Here is an 18,648-nt window from a genome sequence, read left to right on the forward strand (position 1 = left end):
GCTTCTGCCTGCTCACAGCCCAGACAGTGGCGGGCATTAAGGAAACAATCTTCACCACCGAGTGCCCCAGTGTCTGGAGCTGGAGCTCAGCACCTCAGCCTCTCTCCATGGACACAGCAGGTGCATTGACCCACCTTGCCATTTCATTAAATATTTTGAAAATTTTCAAGCCAACAGAAATGTTGAAAGATGAGAACAGTGGACATACCTGTACCCTCACATTGATGTGCCAGTTGTTAATCTTAAGTCCCTGTGCTCTGTGTATATGTGTGCGTGTGTTCACATGTGTAGTTTAAATGAACTATTGGAAAGTAAGTTGAGGATAATATTAAACTTCATTCCTAGATACTTGCCTGCTTAAAATAAGGATATTTTCTTAGACAACCACGATATCATCATCATGCATTACTAAATTAAGTCATTCCATATTTACCTATGGCAAAAGTTTTCCAAATGTTTCCAAAATGTCTTTTTTAGCTGCTTTTTTTTTTTTTTTTCACCAACTCGGATCCAGTCAAGGTCCACACATTTCATTTAGGTATTATGTCAAGACATGTACTTTACAGGCATAATACACTGCACCAGACCAGGGCTCTAGGATAGTCCTGCAGGTCTGAATTCTGCGTCTTAACAGTCACCAATGTTTTTTTCCAGAAGGAAATTTAAGGATACAATAAACAATTGAAAATATTCCACAGTTTCCATTTATATGTTTCATAAATGTTTGTGTTTTTCAAGTACCATGTGCCACAAATAGAATCCAGTTGTATCTAAACTTTCTAAATTTGGTTGACAAAGAACTGTGTTAGATGTCCTCCTCAGGATCTCTGAAATTTTGGACTTGTTATCCAGCACCTGCTCCCTCCTTTTTGTTTTATGTTCTGCTAAAGTTCTTAAGATCTCAAATTTTATATTTATTTATTTATTTATTTTTTCAAAGACAGAGTCTCACTTTGTCACACTCGGTAGTGTGTGGGCTTCCAGCTCTTGGGCTTAGGCGATTCTCTCGCCTCAGCCTCCTGAGTAGCTGGGATTACAGGCGCCTGCCACAACACCTGGCTATTTTTTGTTACAGTTTGGCCGGGGCCAGGTTCGAACCATAACACCCAGCTATTTTTTTGTTTTGTTTTTTGTTTGTTTGCTTGTTTAGCAGCCTAGGGCTGGGTTTGAACCCACCAGCCCCGGTGCATGTGGCTAGCCCCCTAACCACTGAGCTACAGGGACCAAGCCAGGATGCTGAATTTTATCAAATACCTTTTTTACATCTAGTGAGAGGCTCATATGGTCTTTGTTTTTGCTTCTGTTGATATGGTGAATTACATTTATGGCCTTGTGTATTTTAAACCAGCCTTGCATCCCTGGGTTTTATTTATTTATTTATTTAGACAGAGTCTCATATGTCATCCTCGGTAGAGTGCTGTGACATCACAGCTCACAGCAACCTCAAACTCTTGGGCTTAAGGGATTCTCTTGCCTCAGCCTCCCAAGTAGCTGGGACTACAGGGACCTACCATAATGCCCGGCTATATTTTGTTGCAGTTGTTTAGTTGGCCCTGGGCTGAGTTTGAACCCACCACCCTCAGTGTATGTGGCTGACACCATAACCACTGTCCTATGGGTGCCAAGCAACATGAATGATTTTTTTACTGTGCAGCTGTAATCTACTGGCTAGAATTTTATTGAGAATGTTTGCATCTATATTATTAGTGAAATTGGTCCGAAGTTCTCCTTTTTATTTATTTTTATTTATTTATTTATTTATTGCAGTTTTTGGCCAGAGCTGGGTTTGAACCCGCCACATCCAGCATATGGGGCTGGCGCCCTATTCCTTTGAGCCACAGGCACCACCCAGAAGTTCTCCTTTTTAGTTGGGTCTTTTCCTTGTTTTCGTATCAGGTTGATGGTTGCTTCATAGAAGGTATTAGGGAAGATTCCTTCCTTCTCAGTTTTTTGGAATAATTTCTGCAGCATGGGTATAAGCTCTTCTTTGAAGGTTTGATAGAATTCTGGTGTGAGGCCATCTGGGGCAGGGCATTTTTTTTTGTTGGGAGTTTTTTTAATCGTCTTTGATCTCAGTTCTTGAAATCAGTCTGTTCAAGAGATCTATTTCTTCTTGGTTAAGTCTAGGAAGAGGGTGTGATTCTAGGTATTGATCCATTTCTTCTACATTCTCAAATTTCTGGGCATAGAGTTTCTTATAGTACTCAAAGATGATCTCTTGTATCTCTGTGACATCTGTTGTTACGTCCCTTTTATCACATCTGATTGAGGTTATTAGAGATTTTACTTTTCTATTTTCTTTTTTTTATAAGACAGAGCCTCAAGCTGTCACCCTGGGTAGAGTGCTGTGGGATCACAGCTCACAGCAACCTCAAATTCCTGGGCTCAAGTGATTCTCCTGTCTCCCAAGTACCTGGGACTACAGGCCACTATAGTGGTGCGCCCACCACTATACCCAGCTATTTTCTGGTTGCAGCTGTCATTGTTATTTGGCAGGCCCGGGCTGGATTCGAACCTGCCAGCTCAGATGTATGTGACTGGCACCTTAGCCACTTGAGCCACAGAAGCCAAGACAGATTTTAATTTTTTGTTTCTAGTTAATCTGGCCAAAAACTTATTGACTTTATTTTTTTTTAAACCAACTTTTTGTTTCATTAATTTTCTGTTTGGCTGGGGCCAGGTTTGAACCTGCCACCCTCAGTCTATGGGGCTGGCGCCCTACCCACTGAGCCACAGGCACCACCTGTTTCATTAATTTTCTTGATGATTCTTTTGTTTTCAATTTCATTCATCTCTGATTTAATTTTGATTATTTCTTTTCCTCTAATTTGGGATTAGAATGTTCTTCTTTTTCCAATTCCATAAGATGGTTTGTAAGTTTGTTGATGTACTCTCTTTCTGTTTTTCTTTCTTCTTCTTCTTCTTCTTCTTTTTTTTGCAGTTTTTTGGCTGGGACTGTGTTTGAACCCACTACCTCTGGCATATGGGGCCAGCGCCCTACCCGTTTGAGCCACAAGCACCACTTCTGTTTTTCAAATGTAGGCATCTAATGCAATAAATTTCCCTCTTAAGACTGCTTTTACTGGGCAGCACCCATAGCTCCATGGGTAGGGCGCTGGCCACATATACTGGGGTTGGCAGGTTCAAACCTGGCCCAGGCCTGCAAAAACAACAATGACAACTGCAGAAAAAAAATAGCTGGGCATTGTGGCAGGTGCCTATAGTCCCAGCTACTTGAGAGGCTGAGGCGAGAGAATCACTCAAGCCCAAGAGTTGGAGGTTGCTGTGAGCTAGATGTCACAGCCCTCTATCCAGGGTGACAGCTTGAGACTATGTCTCCAAAAAAAAAAAAAAAAAGACTGCGTTTCCTGTATCCCAGAGGTTTTGGTAACTTGTGTCTTCATTGTTGTTATGTTTAAGGAACTTAACAATTTCCTCTTTTATCTCTTCCTGAACCCAACTATCATTCAACATAAGGTTGCTTAATTTCCAAGTCTTTGCAGGGGGATGGACATTTTCTATTTATTTTATTTATTTTTGTTTTTTTTGCAGTTTCTGGCCAGGGCTGGGTTTGAACCCACCACCTCTGGTACATGGGGCTAGTGCCCTACTCCTTTAAGCCACAGGCACCACCCGGGATAGACATTTTTGTTGAAATTGAGTTCCACCTTTATTGCCTTGTAGTCTGAGAAGATACAAGGTGTAATTTCTATTCTTTTAATTTAGCCGAGGCTTAATTTGTATCCTAACATGTGGTCGATTTTGGAGTATGTACCATGGGCTGAGGAGAAAAATGTATATTCCTTAGCTTTGGGATGGTGTGTTCTGTATATGTCTATTAATCCCATTTGTTCTAGGATCATGTATAAGTCCTTTGCATCTTTGTTTATTTTCTGTTTAGAGGATCTCTCCAGTTCTGTCAGAGGGATATTGAAGTCCCTGATTATTAAGGTATTGTGGGATATCATATTGCTCTGACCCATCAAGGTCTGTTTCATAAATCTGGGAGCATTTATGTTGGGTGCATAAATATTTAAAATTGAAGTGTCTTCCTGTTGTATTATTTCTTTGCCCAGTAAAAAGTGTCTATCTTTGTCTTTCTTAACTTTAGTTGCTTTAAATCTGCTTGTATCTGAAAATAAGATTGCAACCCCTCCTTTCTTCTGATTTCCATTTGCTTTGTCCTTCTTGATTTGTCCTTCAAGGTTGGTTGTGTCTCCTGGAGACAGCATATGGATGGCTTATGCTTTTTTTTTTGAGACAGAGTCTCACTTTGTAGCCCTCCGTAGAGTGCTGTGGCATCACAGATCACAGCAACCTCCAGCTCTTGGGCTTAGGTAATTCTCTTGCCTCAGCCTCCCAAGTAGCTGGGAATACAGGCACCTGGCTATTTTTTTGTTGCAGTTTGACCAGGGCTGGGTTTGAACCTGCCACCCTCAGTATATGGAGCCAGCATTCTACCCACTGAGCCACAGGTGCCACCCGGCTTGTGCTTTTTTATCCAATCAGCCAGCCTATGCCTCTTCAGTGGTGAATTCAGTCCACTGACATTTTTTGACAGAATGGATAAGTGTGTTGATATTCTTTTTTTTTTTTTTTAGACAGAGCCTCAAGCTGTCACCCTGGGTAGAGTGCTGTGGCATCACAGCTCACAGCAACCTCCAACTCCTGGGACTACAGGTGCCCGCCACAATGCCCACCTATTTTTTGGTTGCAGCCATCATTTTTGTTTGGTGGGCCCAGGCTAGATTCGAACCCACCAGCTCAGGTGTATGTGGCTGGCACCTTAGCTGCTTGAGCCACAGATGCCGAGCCATATTCATCTTATTTTATGAAAATACATTGTGTAGTTTTATCCTTTATGCCATTGTGGAAGCTAAGTTTTGACCTTCAGCTTCTGGGTGTTTACTTTGCTGGTGTCCATTGTGATGGTCAGTATTGAGGATAGCTCTGAGTATTTCCTGTACAGATGGTCTTGTTGTGGCAAATTTCTTCAGAGTTTGTATATCCACAAAAGGTTTGATTTCTCCATCGATTTTGAAGCTTAATTTAGCAGGATACAGAATTCTAGGGTGAAAATTGTTTTAAGAATGTTGAAGGTGGGCGGTGCCTGTGGCTCAGTCGGTAAGGCGCTGACCCCATATACCGAGGGTGGCGGGATCAAACCCGACCCCGGCTGAATTGCAACCAAAAAAACAAATAGCCAGGCGTTGTGGCAGGCGCCTGTAGTCCCAGCTACTCGGGAGGCTGAGGCAGGAGACTCGCTTAAGCCCAGAAGTTGGATGTTGCTGTGAGCTGTGTGATGCCATGATACTCTACCGAGGGCCATAAAGTGAGACTCTGTCCCTACAAAAAATATTAAAAAAAAAAAAAAAAAGAATGTTGAAGGTGAGGCCAGGTGCAGTGGCTCACGCCTGTAATCCTGGCACTATGGGAGGCCGAGGCTGGTGGATAGCTTGAACTCATGAGTTCAAAACCAGTCTAAGCAAAATCAAGACCCTGTCTCTACTAAAAATAGAAAAACTGAGGCAAGAGGATCACTTGAGCTCAAGGGTTGTAAGTTGCTGTGAGCTATGATGCCATGGCACTGTACCCAGGGCAACAGCTTGAGACTCTATCTCAAAAAAAAAAAAAAAAAGGAATGTTGGAGGTGGATGACCATACCCTTCTGGCTTGAAAGGTTTCAGTTGAAAAGTCTACTTTCATCCTAATGGTTCTGTCTCTATAGGTCAGTTGGTGCTTACTCATGGCTGCTTGTAGAATTTTCTCTTTCATCTTGACTGTTTTTTGTTTTTCAAACAGTTTTACTTTGTCACCTTCAGTACAGTGCTGTGGCGTTACAGCTCACAGCAACCTCAAACTCTTGGGCTTAAGTGATTCTCTTGCCTCAGCCTCCCAAGTAGCTGGAACTATAGGTGCCCACCACAATGCCCGGCTATTTTTGTTGTTGTTGTCATTGTTGTTTGGCAGGCCTGGGCCAGGTTTGAACCTGCCAGCCCTGGTGTATGTGGCCAGTGCCCTAGCTGCTGCGCTATAGGCACCAAGCCTCATCTTGACTTCAGACAGGTTCACTACAATGTGTCTTGAAAAGGCATTGTTTGAGATGAGATGACCTCGGTTTTGATATTCATCTGAAAGGAGTATGTCGGCATCTTTAGTAAAACTTGGAAAGTTTTCATTTATGACAGTCTCCAGGAGGGCTTCCATTCCTTTGGGATAATCTTCTTCCCCTTTAGGGATTCCTATTATTCATATGTTTGAACGCTTCATGGAATTTCTCAGTTCTCTAAGCGCCTGTTCTTTCTCTCCTCTTCTGCCTCTTTAATTACCTGCATTAACTAGAAAACTTTATCCTCTAGCTCTGAGGTTCTTTCTTCTCCATGGTCTAACCTATTTTTATACTTTCTACTGTATCTTTACATCCCCTGATTGTCTTCTTCATTTCCTTAAGCTCCGCCATATCTTTTCTATATTCTACGTATCTCTCATTCGACTTTGGGTTCTGTCTTTCCATTTTCTCATCCATCCCTTTTATTGTCTTTATCAACCATATTTTATCTATTTATGTATTTATTTACTTATTTTTTTGAGACAGAGTCTATGTTGCCCTTGGTAGAGGGCTGTGGCGTCACAGGTCACAGCAACTTCAAACTCTTGGGCTTACGCAATTCTCTTGCCTCAGCCTCCCAAGTAGCTGGGACTACAGGCACTCACCACAATGCTGGCTATTTTGGGTTGCATTTGTCACTGTTGTTTAGCTGGCCTGGGTTGGGTTCGAACCCACCAGTCTTAGTGTATGTGGCTGACGCCGTAACCACTGTGCTACAGGCATGGACCTTACCACCTATTACCCATATTTTAAATTCTCTTTCTGTCAAGTCCATTAATTCTTATAGATGGAGTCTTTTTTTTTTTTTTTTTGAGACAAAGTCTCACTCAGTCACCCTAGGGGGTGAGTGCCGTGGTGTCATAAGCTCATAGCAATCTCAAACTCTTGGGCTCAAGTGATTCTCTTGCTTCAGCCTGCTGAGTGGCTGGGACTACAGGTGCCTGCCACAACACCCAACTTTTTTTTGTTTGTTTGTTTTGAGACAGAGCCTCAAGCTGTCACCCTGGGTAGAGTGTCATGGCATCACAGCTCACAGCAACCTCCAACTCCTGGGCTCAAGCGATTCTCCTGCCTCTGCTGCCCAAGTAGCTGGGACTACAGGCGTCCACCACAACGCCCGGCTATTTCTTGGTTGCAGCCGTCATTGTTGTTTGGCTGGCCCGGGCTGGATTCAAACCCACCAGTTCAGGTGTATGTGGCTGATGCCTTAGCCGCTTGAGCCATAGGCACCGAGCCAACACCCAGCTATTTTTTAGAAACAGGGTCTCACTCAAACTCCTGTGATCCACCTGTCCCAGCCTCCCAGAGTGCTGGGGCTACAGGCATGAGTCACCACACCTGGCCCTAAATGTGGAGTCTTCTGCAGTTGCTTCTTCATAATCCTATGGGGGAGTTCCTCTGTTTTGGTTTTTCAGGTTGCCTGAATTTTTCTGTTGGTTCTTCTTCATGTTCACCTCTTTGTCCTCCCTTTTCCTTCTCACTGTCTCCTTTGTTTCAAACAGAAGTCCTTGCTCTTGAGTACAGTATTTTGCAATATGTCACTGGGACATCAGGTGGTGCTATAGATTTTTTAGGAGACAGCACAGATGACAACCTCTGTGGTCCTTATTCCAAACTTAGTTTCCTTTGGTGATCACCTGATTGTTTCCTCAGCATTCAGAGCCTGTCCAGTTGGAATCTTAACGCTCACAAGAATCCTTCAGGGGCAGGTCTCACAGTGCACCCTCAACTCCATTTCCTATGGGGTGTGGCATGCCCTCAGCCTGTCCCAAGAGTGGAGTTCTGATCCTGCTAAGACCTTCTCCCGATCTTCCCACAATGGCAGCCCCCTGACTGTGGAGACCTCAGTATAGCTGCCTCGCAGCCACCAAACCTGTCAAATCCCCTCCAACTGACATTCAAATGAGATTGCTGTACACTGAGTCTACCCACTCTTCCAAGCTTTCTACTCAACACTCAGCTTCCCCAGCAACTAAAAACTCAGGAAAGGCTTCCTTCTGTCCTAGACCTCTGTGCAGGGCCAGCCAATCTCAGCCAGTCATAATTATTTGCCTAATTCATCAGATTTCCACAGGTCCAGATCATACACTGTATCCAGCTTCCCAACTCCTGGCTGTGCTCCCTCAGCTATGATTCTAGGTAAGGTCTCTATACTAGGTATGGCTGGAGGTCTCTCCTTTTCTCCAGTCATAGTAGGAGAGCTCAGCTGAATGATCATTCTGGTCCACCATCCTTTTTTTTTTTTTTTTTTTTAATTAAGACAGAGTCTCACTTTGTCACCCTCCATAGAGTGCCATCACATCATAGCTCACAGCAACCTCCAGCTCTTGGGCTTAGGTGATTCTCTTGCCTCAGCCTCCAGAGCAGCTGGGACCACAGGCACCCGCCACAACGCCTATTTTTTTGTTGTTGTTGCTGTTGCAGTTTGGCCGGGACCAGGTTTGAACCTGGCCTCAGTATATGGGGCCAGTGCCCTACTCACTGAGCCACAGGCGCCATCCTCTGGTCCACCATCTTGCTCCACTCACCTCAAAGCTGCTTTCTGAACATACCACAGGGCTGTCCCTGACACACAGTCCATTTCTGAATTACATATGAGCAAAAGTATCCAGCCATCTAATATGAAAAGTCATATTAAAAATGATAGGATAGGGGCGGCGCCTGTGGCTCAGTGAGTAGGGCGCCGGCCCCATATGCCGAGGGTGGTGGGTTCAAACCCAGCCCCAGCCAAACTGCAACAAAAAATAGCCGGGCGTTGTGGCGGGCGCCTGTAGTCCCAGCTGCTTGGGAGGCTGAGGCAAGAGAATCGCGTAGGCCCAGGAGTTGGAGGTTGCTGTGAGCCATGTGACACCACGGCACTCTACCCGAGGGCAGTATAGTGAGACTCTGTCTCTAAAAAAAAAAAAAAAAATGACAGGATACTTTCCAGACAGCCCTCATATATTGAATCAAACTTGGCAAATTATAACTGAAGAAATAAAAATAAATAAACATAACGAATGTAGGGAGGAGTCTGCAGAGACTCCAAAGAGGAGTTAGAGAGTAAGTTTCTTCAGTCCAGAAGAGGCTGTGACTCAGGGAGTGCCTGAACCTGCTCATGAGAAACTGTGCCTGTCCTGCGCTCACATGTTTATTGTGGCACATTCACAATCGCAAAGACATGGAACCAACCTATGTGTCCGTCAGCTGAAGAGTGGGTAAAGAAAATGTGGATGTGGTACACACACACCAGGGAATATCACTCAGCCATGAAAAGGAATTAAATAATGCCCTTTACAGCAACTTGAATGGAACTGAGGCCATTACCCTAAATAACTCAGGAACAACAAAACAAGCACTGTGTGTCCTCACAAATGGAAGGTATCAATGGGTGTGCATGGTCATGCAGAGTGATGTAAGGGACTCTTGAGACTCAGAAAGGGGCCTGGGGTGAGGGATGAGAAATCACCTATTGAGTACACATACGCCATTCAGGTGACAAGAACACCACAAGCCCAGACTTCTCCACTATGCAGTTCATCCATGTGACAAAGATACATTTGTACCCCCTAAATCTTTTTTTCTAAATCTTTTAAAATAAAATTTAAAAAGAAAACAACTCATGCCTGTCCTCATGTTCACAAGAAGCTACAACCTGCCAGCTCCCCATTTTTGTCACAGTCACCTTTTTGTAGGCAGTTGAAAGTAACAACCCTACATTTTTTAAAGTAGTTTTCTCACACTTTACACATTTTTAACTGACCTTTATCTTTTAATGAGAAATAAGCAAACTTTAAACCAGAGATTTAGTGCTTAGAAGATCAAAAAGAAGATCAAATCCTTTCTCATCTATTTAGATCTTAGTTCACATCATTTTTATTATCTGATCTCCCAATAATAACAATTTCCCATAACCACTAAGAGTTACATAGTCTGCCTCATCTCCCCCAACTAAACCACAGACCTTACAAAGTGTAACCATCACAAAGCCCACCCAGGTCAGACACCAAATACACGGTGGTTGAATCGGACTATCAGACTCAAAGGGAAATTGGGGGAAAGATGGGAAAAAGGTAGCCAATGGGGTTCGGGGGCCAGCCACATACACCTTACGGGTTCGAACCCAGCCCAGGCCAGCTAAACAACCATAGCTGCAACAAAAATAGCCTGGGGTTGTGGTGGGCACCTGTAGTCCCAGCTGCATGGGAGGCTAAGGCAAGAGAATCACTTAAGCCGAAGACTTTGAGGTTACTGTGAGCTGTGACACCACAGCACTCTACCGAGGACGACAGAGTGAGAGTCTGTCTCAAAAAAAAAAGTAGCTAATGTAAGGGAGGAAGTGGGATCAATGAGAGGAAGGATAGACGAGAAAAAGAAGAGGGGTGGGGATGGGGGACAGTGAGGAGAGGCCTGGGGGGCACTGAGAAGCTCACCTACCAGTCACTCATGGTCATGAGTTACATCAAGGATCTACCCGGAACACCCAAGGGCTGGTAGGGGTGCAGGAAAAGTGCCTCGTGCCGAGCAGGGGAGGCATCTGGGCTTCCTCAGACATTGTATGTTGACCGTGACTGGCAGTCCGATGCCAGGTGGAGGGAAATCAATGGCCACGGGGGTGTGGGATCCTCCTGGTATGTGGCCAGGCAACTACCAGCAGTGGATTTCTACTTAGGCAGGTTTGCTGTTCTTGCAGCTTCACCCCTGCAACACCCTGAGTTTGTGCAGCCTTCACTCTGCAGAGTGTAAGCACTGGAGTCTGGCAGTCTCAGAATTTTGTAAATACCCAGATAAGCCAAGACAGCTGCTTCCCACATCTCTAGGTGACAGTACACCTCAAAACTGAGATATTAACCAAATGTTAGGGTCTGAAGAAAACCCTTTCGGAATGTCTATAGGACAAACTTTCTGTGATCCTGAATTGTAGGATATACATATCTCTGCCTGTCTGTATGCTGGGAAGTTGCCTGTCTTAGGGAGTCCCTTCATTCTGAGCACACAGGCCCCTGTAGGCCGCGCCCCTCCCCCCACCAGACAATGTGGGGTGGAGAGAGCTGGGGAGTAGGAAAACTCAGCTCCAGTTCCAGCCCTGTAACTCACCCCCGAGTCTCACTTTCCTTGTCTATAGTGGACTCCTGGGGTGGTAGAAATTAAATACCTTACCCTCCATGTGATTGGGACACGAGAGGAACTCAGGAAACCTCAGCTTCCTTCCTGTCTCCACCCCTCCTGCTTGGACGCTGTAAACCGCTGCCAAGGAGGGGCAGGTGAGCTCTGCGGGCATCTAGCGCAGCGCTGCATGTAATTAAGTACGTAAGTGCTTTTTAATTAAGTTCAGCGGCAGCATGGCAGGCGAAGAGCACTTTGCTCAATCACTCTGATTAGATGTTTTTCCTTGGCAGAAGTTCAGATGGCACCAATGCTGAGTCAGTGCTGCTTTGGCAAAGCTCACAACCGTGCTTCAGTCCCTTTCGCCCCGACACGGGCGAGACTCCCAGACAGGCCTCACAATTCTGCTTCTGTGCCTCTGGATGATCAGACGTCCGGAATCTGAGGGCCTGTCCTTTGGTCAGGTGCACAGTCCCAGAACAGGAGGCAGAGCGGTCCAGGAGGAGCAGGGGCTGGTCCAGACAGAGGAAGGGGCTTGTGGTTCATTGCAGCCACCTCACAATGGAGACACAGGGTGAGACTTCCAGAAGGAACCCAGTTGGTAGCGGGGGTCTTTGTGTCCTTCCCCCTTCCCAGATTTCTACCAGAAATCAATTTACACCAGGTGTTGGTGGATTCTGTATAATTTTCTTAGAATTTGGGGATCAGTGGGTGGCGCCTGTGGCTCAGTGAGTAGGACGCTGGCCCCGTATGGTGGCAGGTTCAAACCGGCCCGGGCCAAACTACAACAACAACAACAAAGAATTTGGGGAGAGGAGTAGGGCCCTCCCACAGGCTCACCCTTTTTCCTCTCCTCCGCTTTCCCCTCCTTCCTCTCAAAAGCAAAGGAAATGTTTTCCTCGCATCATTCACATACATTTAGCTTGTATTTCTTCTTGCTTTAGCAGGACCTAGATGAGCTACTCTTTCCCCCAAGCGGCTTATAAAAATACTTCCTCCAAACGAACTCAGTATTCCACGCTGTGAGAAAGGCTCTTTGAGGGGGAAGGATTCTGCGCTGTGAGATTTCCCCATCTCACTACCCCTTCCTCCCCTCTGCTGCACACTCTGTCCCCTACACTTCTGGAGTGGCCGCCCCGGCTGAAGCGGCGAGGTTTGGACCCGCAGGACGCCCACGCTCGGGGCTGGATGGCGTCCTGCACGTTCTCAAGCTTCCCGCCGGGCGGCGCTGTTCCTCCATCGGTGAGACGAAGACAAACGTCATCCTTCTTAACAAACGGGACAAATACTTAAGTGTCTCTGGCTAAGCGCTTGATAGATGTTCATATTTCCCTTTAGTGACATGTCTGAAGAGGCTTTTTAGTGCATACTAAAGAAGTGACGTGAGTTGTTGCTTGACTAGTACTTCATATGTGTTGTCCTGATGCTGAGAGGTTGATAAACCTAAATGTCCAAAGACAAATTGAAAAATGTAAGACTTTACCGCTACCACTACCGTCATCACCATCATCATCATCATCGAGGGCAAAGGTCTAAGTACAACATTAACCTGGACATGCCCCTCTGCGTGCAGGGGGCGGGACAATGAAGCCATGGAACATAACCAAAATGCTGCCCCTTCCAGAAGAGACATTCTGGGGGCCTTTTTTTTTTTCCTCTCTCTTTCTCAAGAAGCAGAGCAGGGAATGAAGACCAATATTTATTCATTGCAATCCTTTGTCAGGCCTCGTCCAACATAAATGATGTTTTTGTTTATAAACAGAAATGAACAGGCTCTGCGCCTGTAGCACAGTGGTTATGGTTCCAGCCACATACACCAAGGCTGGTAAGTTCGAGCCGTCCTGGGCCAGGTAAACAACAATGACAACTGCAACAAAAAATAGCCGGGTGTTGTGGCGGGCGCCCGTAATCCCAGCTACTTGGGAGGCTGAGGCAAGAGAATCCCTGGAACACAAGAGTTTGAGGTTGCTGTGAGCTGTGACACCCCACACTCTACGGAGGGCGACAGCGTGAGACTCTGTCTCAAAAAAAAAAGAAGAAAGAAAGAAAAAGAAATAAACAAAAGCACTTTAATTATTTTATGTGACCTAAAATAGATAATAAACTCACCAGGTGAGTTCATATTTATGTTTTTCTCTTTTAAAACTGTAGGATAATTACAAGTAATCCACCAACGTCTTTGTTGCTGCTCTAAGTAAGAGCTAGAGAGATGCCGCTAGCAAAAAAAAAAAAGGATTGGGGAAGGTTAAATGCCCACTATATGTTAGATATTATAGTGGGTTAAATGCCCACTATATATTAGATCTCTCATGAAACCTTGTAACATTATGAGGTCCATGATATTATGCTGTTTTACAGAAAAGGAAACCAAGGCACAGAGAAGCTAGCCATACAGTTAATACCAAGGTGTAAAATCAAGAGTATCTGACACCAAGGTCCATGGTTTTAACCACACACGACAAAGGGAAGGCAGGTGTTTCTAATGGAAAAGAATGTTTTATTTTGTCTGAGATTATTTTAAAATTGCAATATTGAAAAACTTATTGTGTTGCCTAGGAGTTGATTTCTCACATTTGCAGTTGTTTGTTTGTTTGTTTATTTGTTTTTGTTGCAGTTTGACCCGGGCTGTAGGGCTTTCTACCCCCTGTGGATTTTTCTCCTTTTTTCGACACTCTTTGTCCTCTCCTCTTCTTTCTTCCCTCTGCTCCACAATCTGACCCCACCCAGCCTGTCATAGACCCCAGCATTGATGCCACCCTCTAGTCATTCAGGGCCTAGCAGTACACGGCCCACTCTGTGACCACTGTCCACCTTCCCACCACGATCCCATCACCCACCAACTACCCACAATGAAAAGATCTTACACTTTTCCATAAAATTTTCTCTCCTCAAATCCCTGAAAAGTGACTGCTGCTCACCAGACAAGTTAACCAAAGGAGTGAATGACAGTCAATACTGCTTTTTTTTCTTCTTTTTTTTTTTTGAGGCCTCAGCCTAGCTCACAGCAACCTTAAATTTTGGGCCTCAAGCAATCCTCCTGCTACCCATCAGAGTAGCTGGAACTATAGGCGCCTGCCACCAGGCCTGGCTAATTTTTCTGTTTTTCGTAGAAACAGAGTCTCACTCTTGGTTAGGCTGGTCTCAAACTCCTGAGCTCAAGCAATCCACCTGCCTCCGCCTCCCAGGGTGCTAGGATTACAGACGTGAGCCAGTGTGCCCATCTCAATACTGCTTTTTAAAGTAACACTGAAAAAATGCTTTTGCTTGTTAGCAGGGCTTCTGTGAGTAGTAAGGCCTTAACCAAAGGACCCATCTCTCTGAAAGAAGAATGAGAGGTGTCCTGGCATGATAACTGGAGAGAGATTTTTTTTCTCTTCTGTTATTATATCATCAACAAATTTAATTTCATTGCATCAATTTTATTATTACTAATTTAAATATGTATTGCTATGGCCAGGTTTATATTGTTTGTTTTTTATTTCTATTTGTATTTTTTTTAATTGTCTTTGTTTTTGTTTTGCGGTTTGGCCGGGGCCGGGTTCAAACCTACCACCCTCAGTATATGGGGCTGGCACCCTACCCACTGAGCCACAGGTGCAGTCCTGTATTTATATTTAATCATGGACCATAAAATTTACTATTTTAAAAGGTACAATTCAGTGGTTTTTAACTGTATTTACAAATTTGTGCAACTCTCACCACTAAATGTTCTCATTGCCACACATAGGAAATACTTTTAATAGAAAAAAACTTTCCAATCTTTATGTCTGAAAACATGCCTACTTTACTTTATAAGACTATGCCTCGTTATGACAAATAGGTTGAAATGCCCTTTAAAAGATTTAGAATTCCTTTTTTTTTTTAAAGACAGAATCTTGCTCTATTGCCCAGTTTTGAGAGTGCATCAGCCTAGCTCACAGCAATCTCAAACTCCTAGGCTCAAATGATCCCCCTGCCTCAACCTCCCAAGTAGCTGAGACTACAGACACATGCCACAATGACTGGCTAATTTTTCTATTTTTAGTAGAAATGGTATCTCACTATGTTGCTCAGGCTGGTCTCAAACTCCTGCACTCAAGGGATCCTCACACCTCATCCTCCAGCGTGTTAGGATTATAGGCATGAGCCACCTCGCCTGGAGTTTCATTTTATTTATTTTTTTTTTTCTGAGACAGAGTCAGTAGAGTGATATGATGTCATAGCTCACAGCAACCTCAGACTCTTGGGCTCAAATGATTCTCTTGCCTCAGCCTCCCAAGTATCTGGGACTACAGGTGCTTGCAACAACACCAGGCTTTTTTTTTTTTTTGAGACAGAATCTCAAGCTGTTACTCTGAGTAGAGTGCCATGGCATCATAGCTCACAGCAACCTCCAAATCAGGCTCAAGAGATCCTCTTGCCTCAGTTTTTCTATTGTTAGTAGAGGTGGGGGTCTCACTTTTGTTCAGGCTGGTCTCAAATGTGTGAGCTCAGGCAATCCACCCACCTTGACCTCCCAGAGTGCTGGGATTACAGGCATGAGCCACGGTGCTGGGCCAGCGTGGAATTCTGAGTGAGAAGAATACGGGGGAATCACACAATAATATCTTCCTGCAACTAAATTGATCAGGTTTACAATGAAATGCATTACCTGTGCAAATAATAAATAGTTTGTAACCATTTTGCTCTGCTAAAAAAAAAAAAGTGAGAAGATGGAATGAGGGCAAAAAAGAGAAATATATCCTTTCTTCATTAGTTTGAAATAGTTAGCAAGGTCTTTATTTTCAGTAGGGTGGTAGAGAAGGGAATTTTCGCGGTTGCATCATTTATAATTCTCTTGTCGACAAGCAATAGAAGTGAACCATAACCAGCATTAGAAGTAAGAAGAAGGGGAAAAGAAAAAAAAGAAGTGGGGGTGGAAGTCAAGGGTCAGAGGGGAGATACCAGGACACAAGCCAGGGACAGACCAGAACTACAGCCCACAGCATAGGAAGGAACAAAAGAAACATTCTGCACCATTGCTCTCTACTTGCAAAACAACTTTGTTTCCTGAGCCACATGGCAGATAACCTGGACGCCAGAACTTCTCAAATTTTTAGTGGCTCAGTCAGTAGGGCGCCGGCCCCATATGCCAAGGGTGGCGGGTTCAAACCCAGCCCCGGCCAAACTGCAACAACAACAAAAAAATAGCCGGGCGTTGTGGCGGGCGCCTGTAGTCCCAGCTACTCGGGAGGCTGAGGCAAGAGAATTGCATAATCCCAAGAGTTAGAGGTTGCTGTGAGCCGTGTGACGCCACGACACTCTACCGAGGGCGGTACAGTGAGACTCTGTCTCTACAAAAAAAAAAAAAAAAAAATTTTATTAGACTATAGGTCCAGACACCTAATGAGAAATTTTTCCATTTCCCAAGAATTGGGATTGGTCTATTTGGGACAGTTGTCTCTAGTAGAACTAGGTCATTAATGTTAACTTAGACTTCAAAGGTAAGAAGAATGGAAAAGAGTTCCTGGAAGGAGATTTGGGCAATCATATAGGTTTTCACTGTAGTGATTTTTGTAGTCTCAGCCATCTAAATAAAATTGTTACTGTGTGAAATTCCTATGGTTCCCCACTTCAGACGGAGCATCATCTCTTGATGTGATTGCATTACTAGATATAGTGATTTAATAAGTTTGAAATTACTTCTTAATCACTTACTATAAGTAAGTTAGGCATTGAATTAAGAAAATGACTGCTGATGGGCAGCACCTGTGGCTCAAGGAGTAGGGTGCCGGTCCCATATGCCGGAGGTGGCAGGTTCAAACCTAGCCCCAGCCAAAAACCAAAAAAAAAGAAAATGACTGCTGGGCGGCGCCTGTGGCTCAGTCGGTAAGGCGCCAGCCCCATATACCGAGGGTGGTGGGTTCAAACCCGGCCCCAGCCAAACTGCAACCAAAAAATAGCCAGGCGTTGTGGCGGGCACCTGTAGTCCCAGCTACTCTGGAGGCTGAGGCAAGAGAATCGCTTAAGCCCAGGAGTTGGAGGTTGCTGTGAGCTGTGTGAGGCCACAGCACTCTACCAAGGGCCATAAAGTGAGACTCTGTCTCTACAAAAAAAAAGGAAAAGAAAATGACTGCTGATGATGGGCAAAAGGAGGAGGGACAGGAGAAAAGTGGATCAGAGGAAAGCAGGTGCCATTCAGACTACAGGATCAATACCAAGAAATCCAAAGTCTGCTGCAAGATTGACAGCTTGAAGCCTGGCCCTTTACAACTCAGAGACTGTCTTGCCAGAGCTTCACCTCTCCCCCAAGCTCCAAGCTCTCTGAGCATTGAGAGGCCAGGTGGGACTGCTCTCTGGGAGGGAGTGAGCCCAGGGGCCTGGGAAGATTTACAAGAGAAGGAGAAACGTGCAGGTGAGGGGAAAGTGCCCCTCCCTTCCCATTTCTCAGTATGGCACAGCACCAGACAGCTCACAAGACTTGTGTGCATGGTCTAATTGGGTGTTAGCCTTGACATCCTGCTCCTGGAACATTTTCCTGTCGCAGGCTGTTTGTGTTAGGATCAAAAATAACATAGAGTGATAAAAGTAAGAAGTAAATAAGCACAATTAAGGTAGTTAATTAAAGAAATAGTTTGGTTAGAAAATGGAAGCCCAGCAAGAACCATGACATAAGGGTTTAGCCTCCCCAACCCTCATTTAATATATGTAATAAAAATGAAGCTAGCCCAGGAGCTAGAGGCTGCCACCAGTCCTCACGCTTGGAGGTAGACAGCCCCCGGGGCCAAGCCTTTAAAGCTTTCTCTTTGTGTCTTGACTCTTCATTTTCCCTTATCCTCTCATCACCAGTCACTGGGAAAGAACTCACGGTGTAGTTTGGGGCTGGTCCCCAACATCCTCCCCTTACTACCACCACTAGCCAGGAAAAAAGGAATATACTGTCTATGTTTTTCTTTTTTCTTTTTTCTTTTTTATTTTTGTTTTTATTAAATCATAGCTGTGTACATTGATATGATCATGGGGCATCATTCACTAGCTTCACAGACCGTTTACCAAGTTTCACATATACGTGTCTATGTTTTAAAAATGATTCCAATCAACACTTCTAAACTACAATGTCTTCTTTAAACTTGAAGAAAGTTGTGGAGCTTAATCATACATGATAGAAAAATATATATTAAATAATATATAGTCTATTCAAACTAGCCTTTGGATGAACTGTGATAAAAATGATAAGGAAATAATAGTCAGGAGAAGACAACAAAGGCTCTGTTACTGATAGAGTCTCAAATATCCACTGAAGTTTTCCATCTGAGCATTTAAATAATGAAGAGGTACTGGGTGTTGGAGCCAAATGCGTCCATTACCCAGCTATAAGCTTGAAAGTAAAGAGAATAAATCTCTTTTGTAAAAGCATGATTTCTGAAGTTCTACTAATGGTCCTTAAAAATAGGCTGCTAGCCAGGCACTGTGGTCATGCCTGCATTCCAGCATGT

The sequence above is a fragment of the Nycticebus coucang genome, chromosome 6, assembly GCF_027406575.1.
Source record: "Nycticebus coucang isolate mNycCou1 chromosome 6, mNycCou1.pri, whole genome shotgun sequence".
NCBI classification, from domain to species: Eukaryota; Metazoa; Chordata; class Mammalia; order Primates; family Lorisidae; genus Nycticebus; species Nycticebus coucang.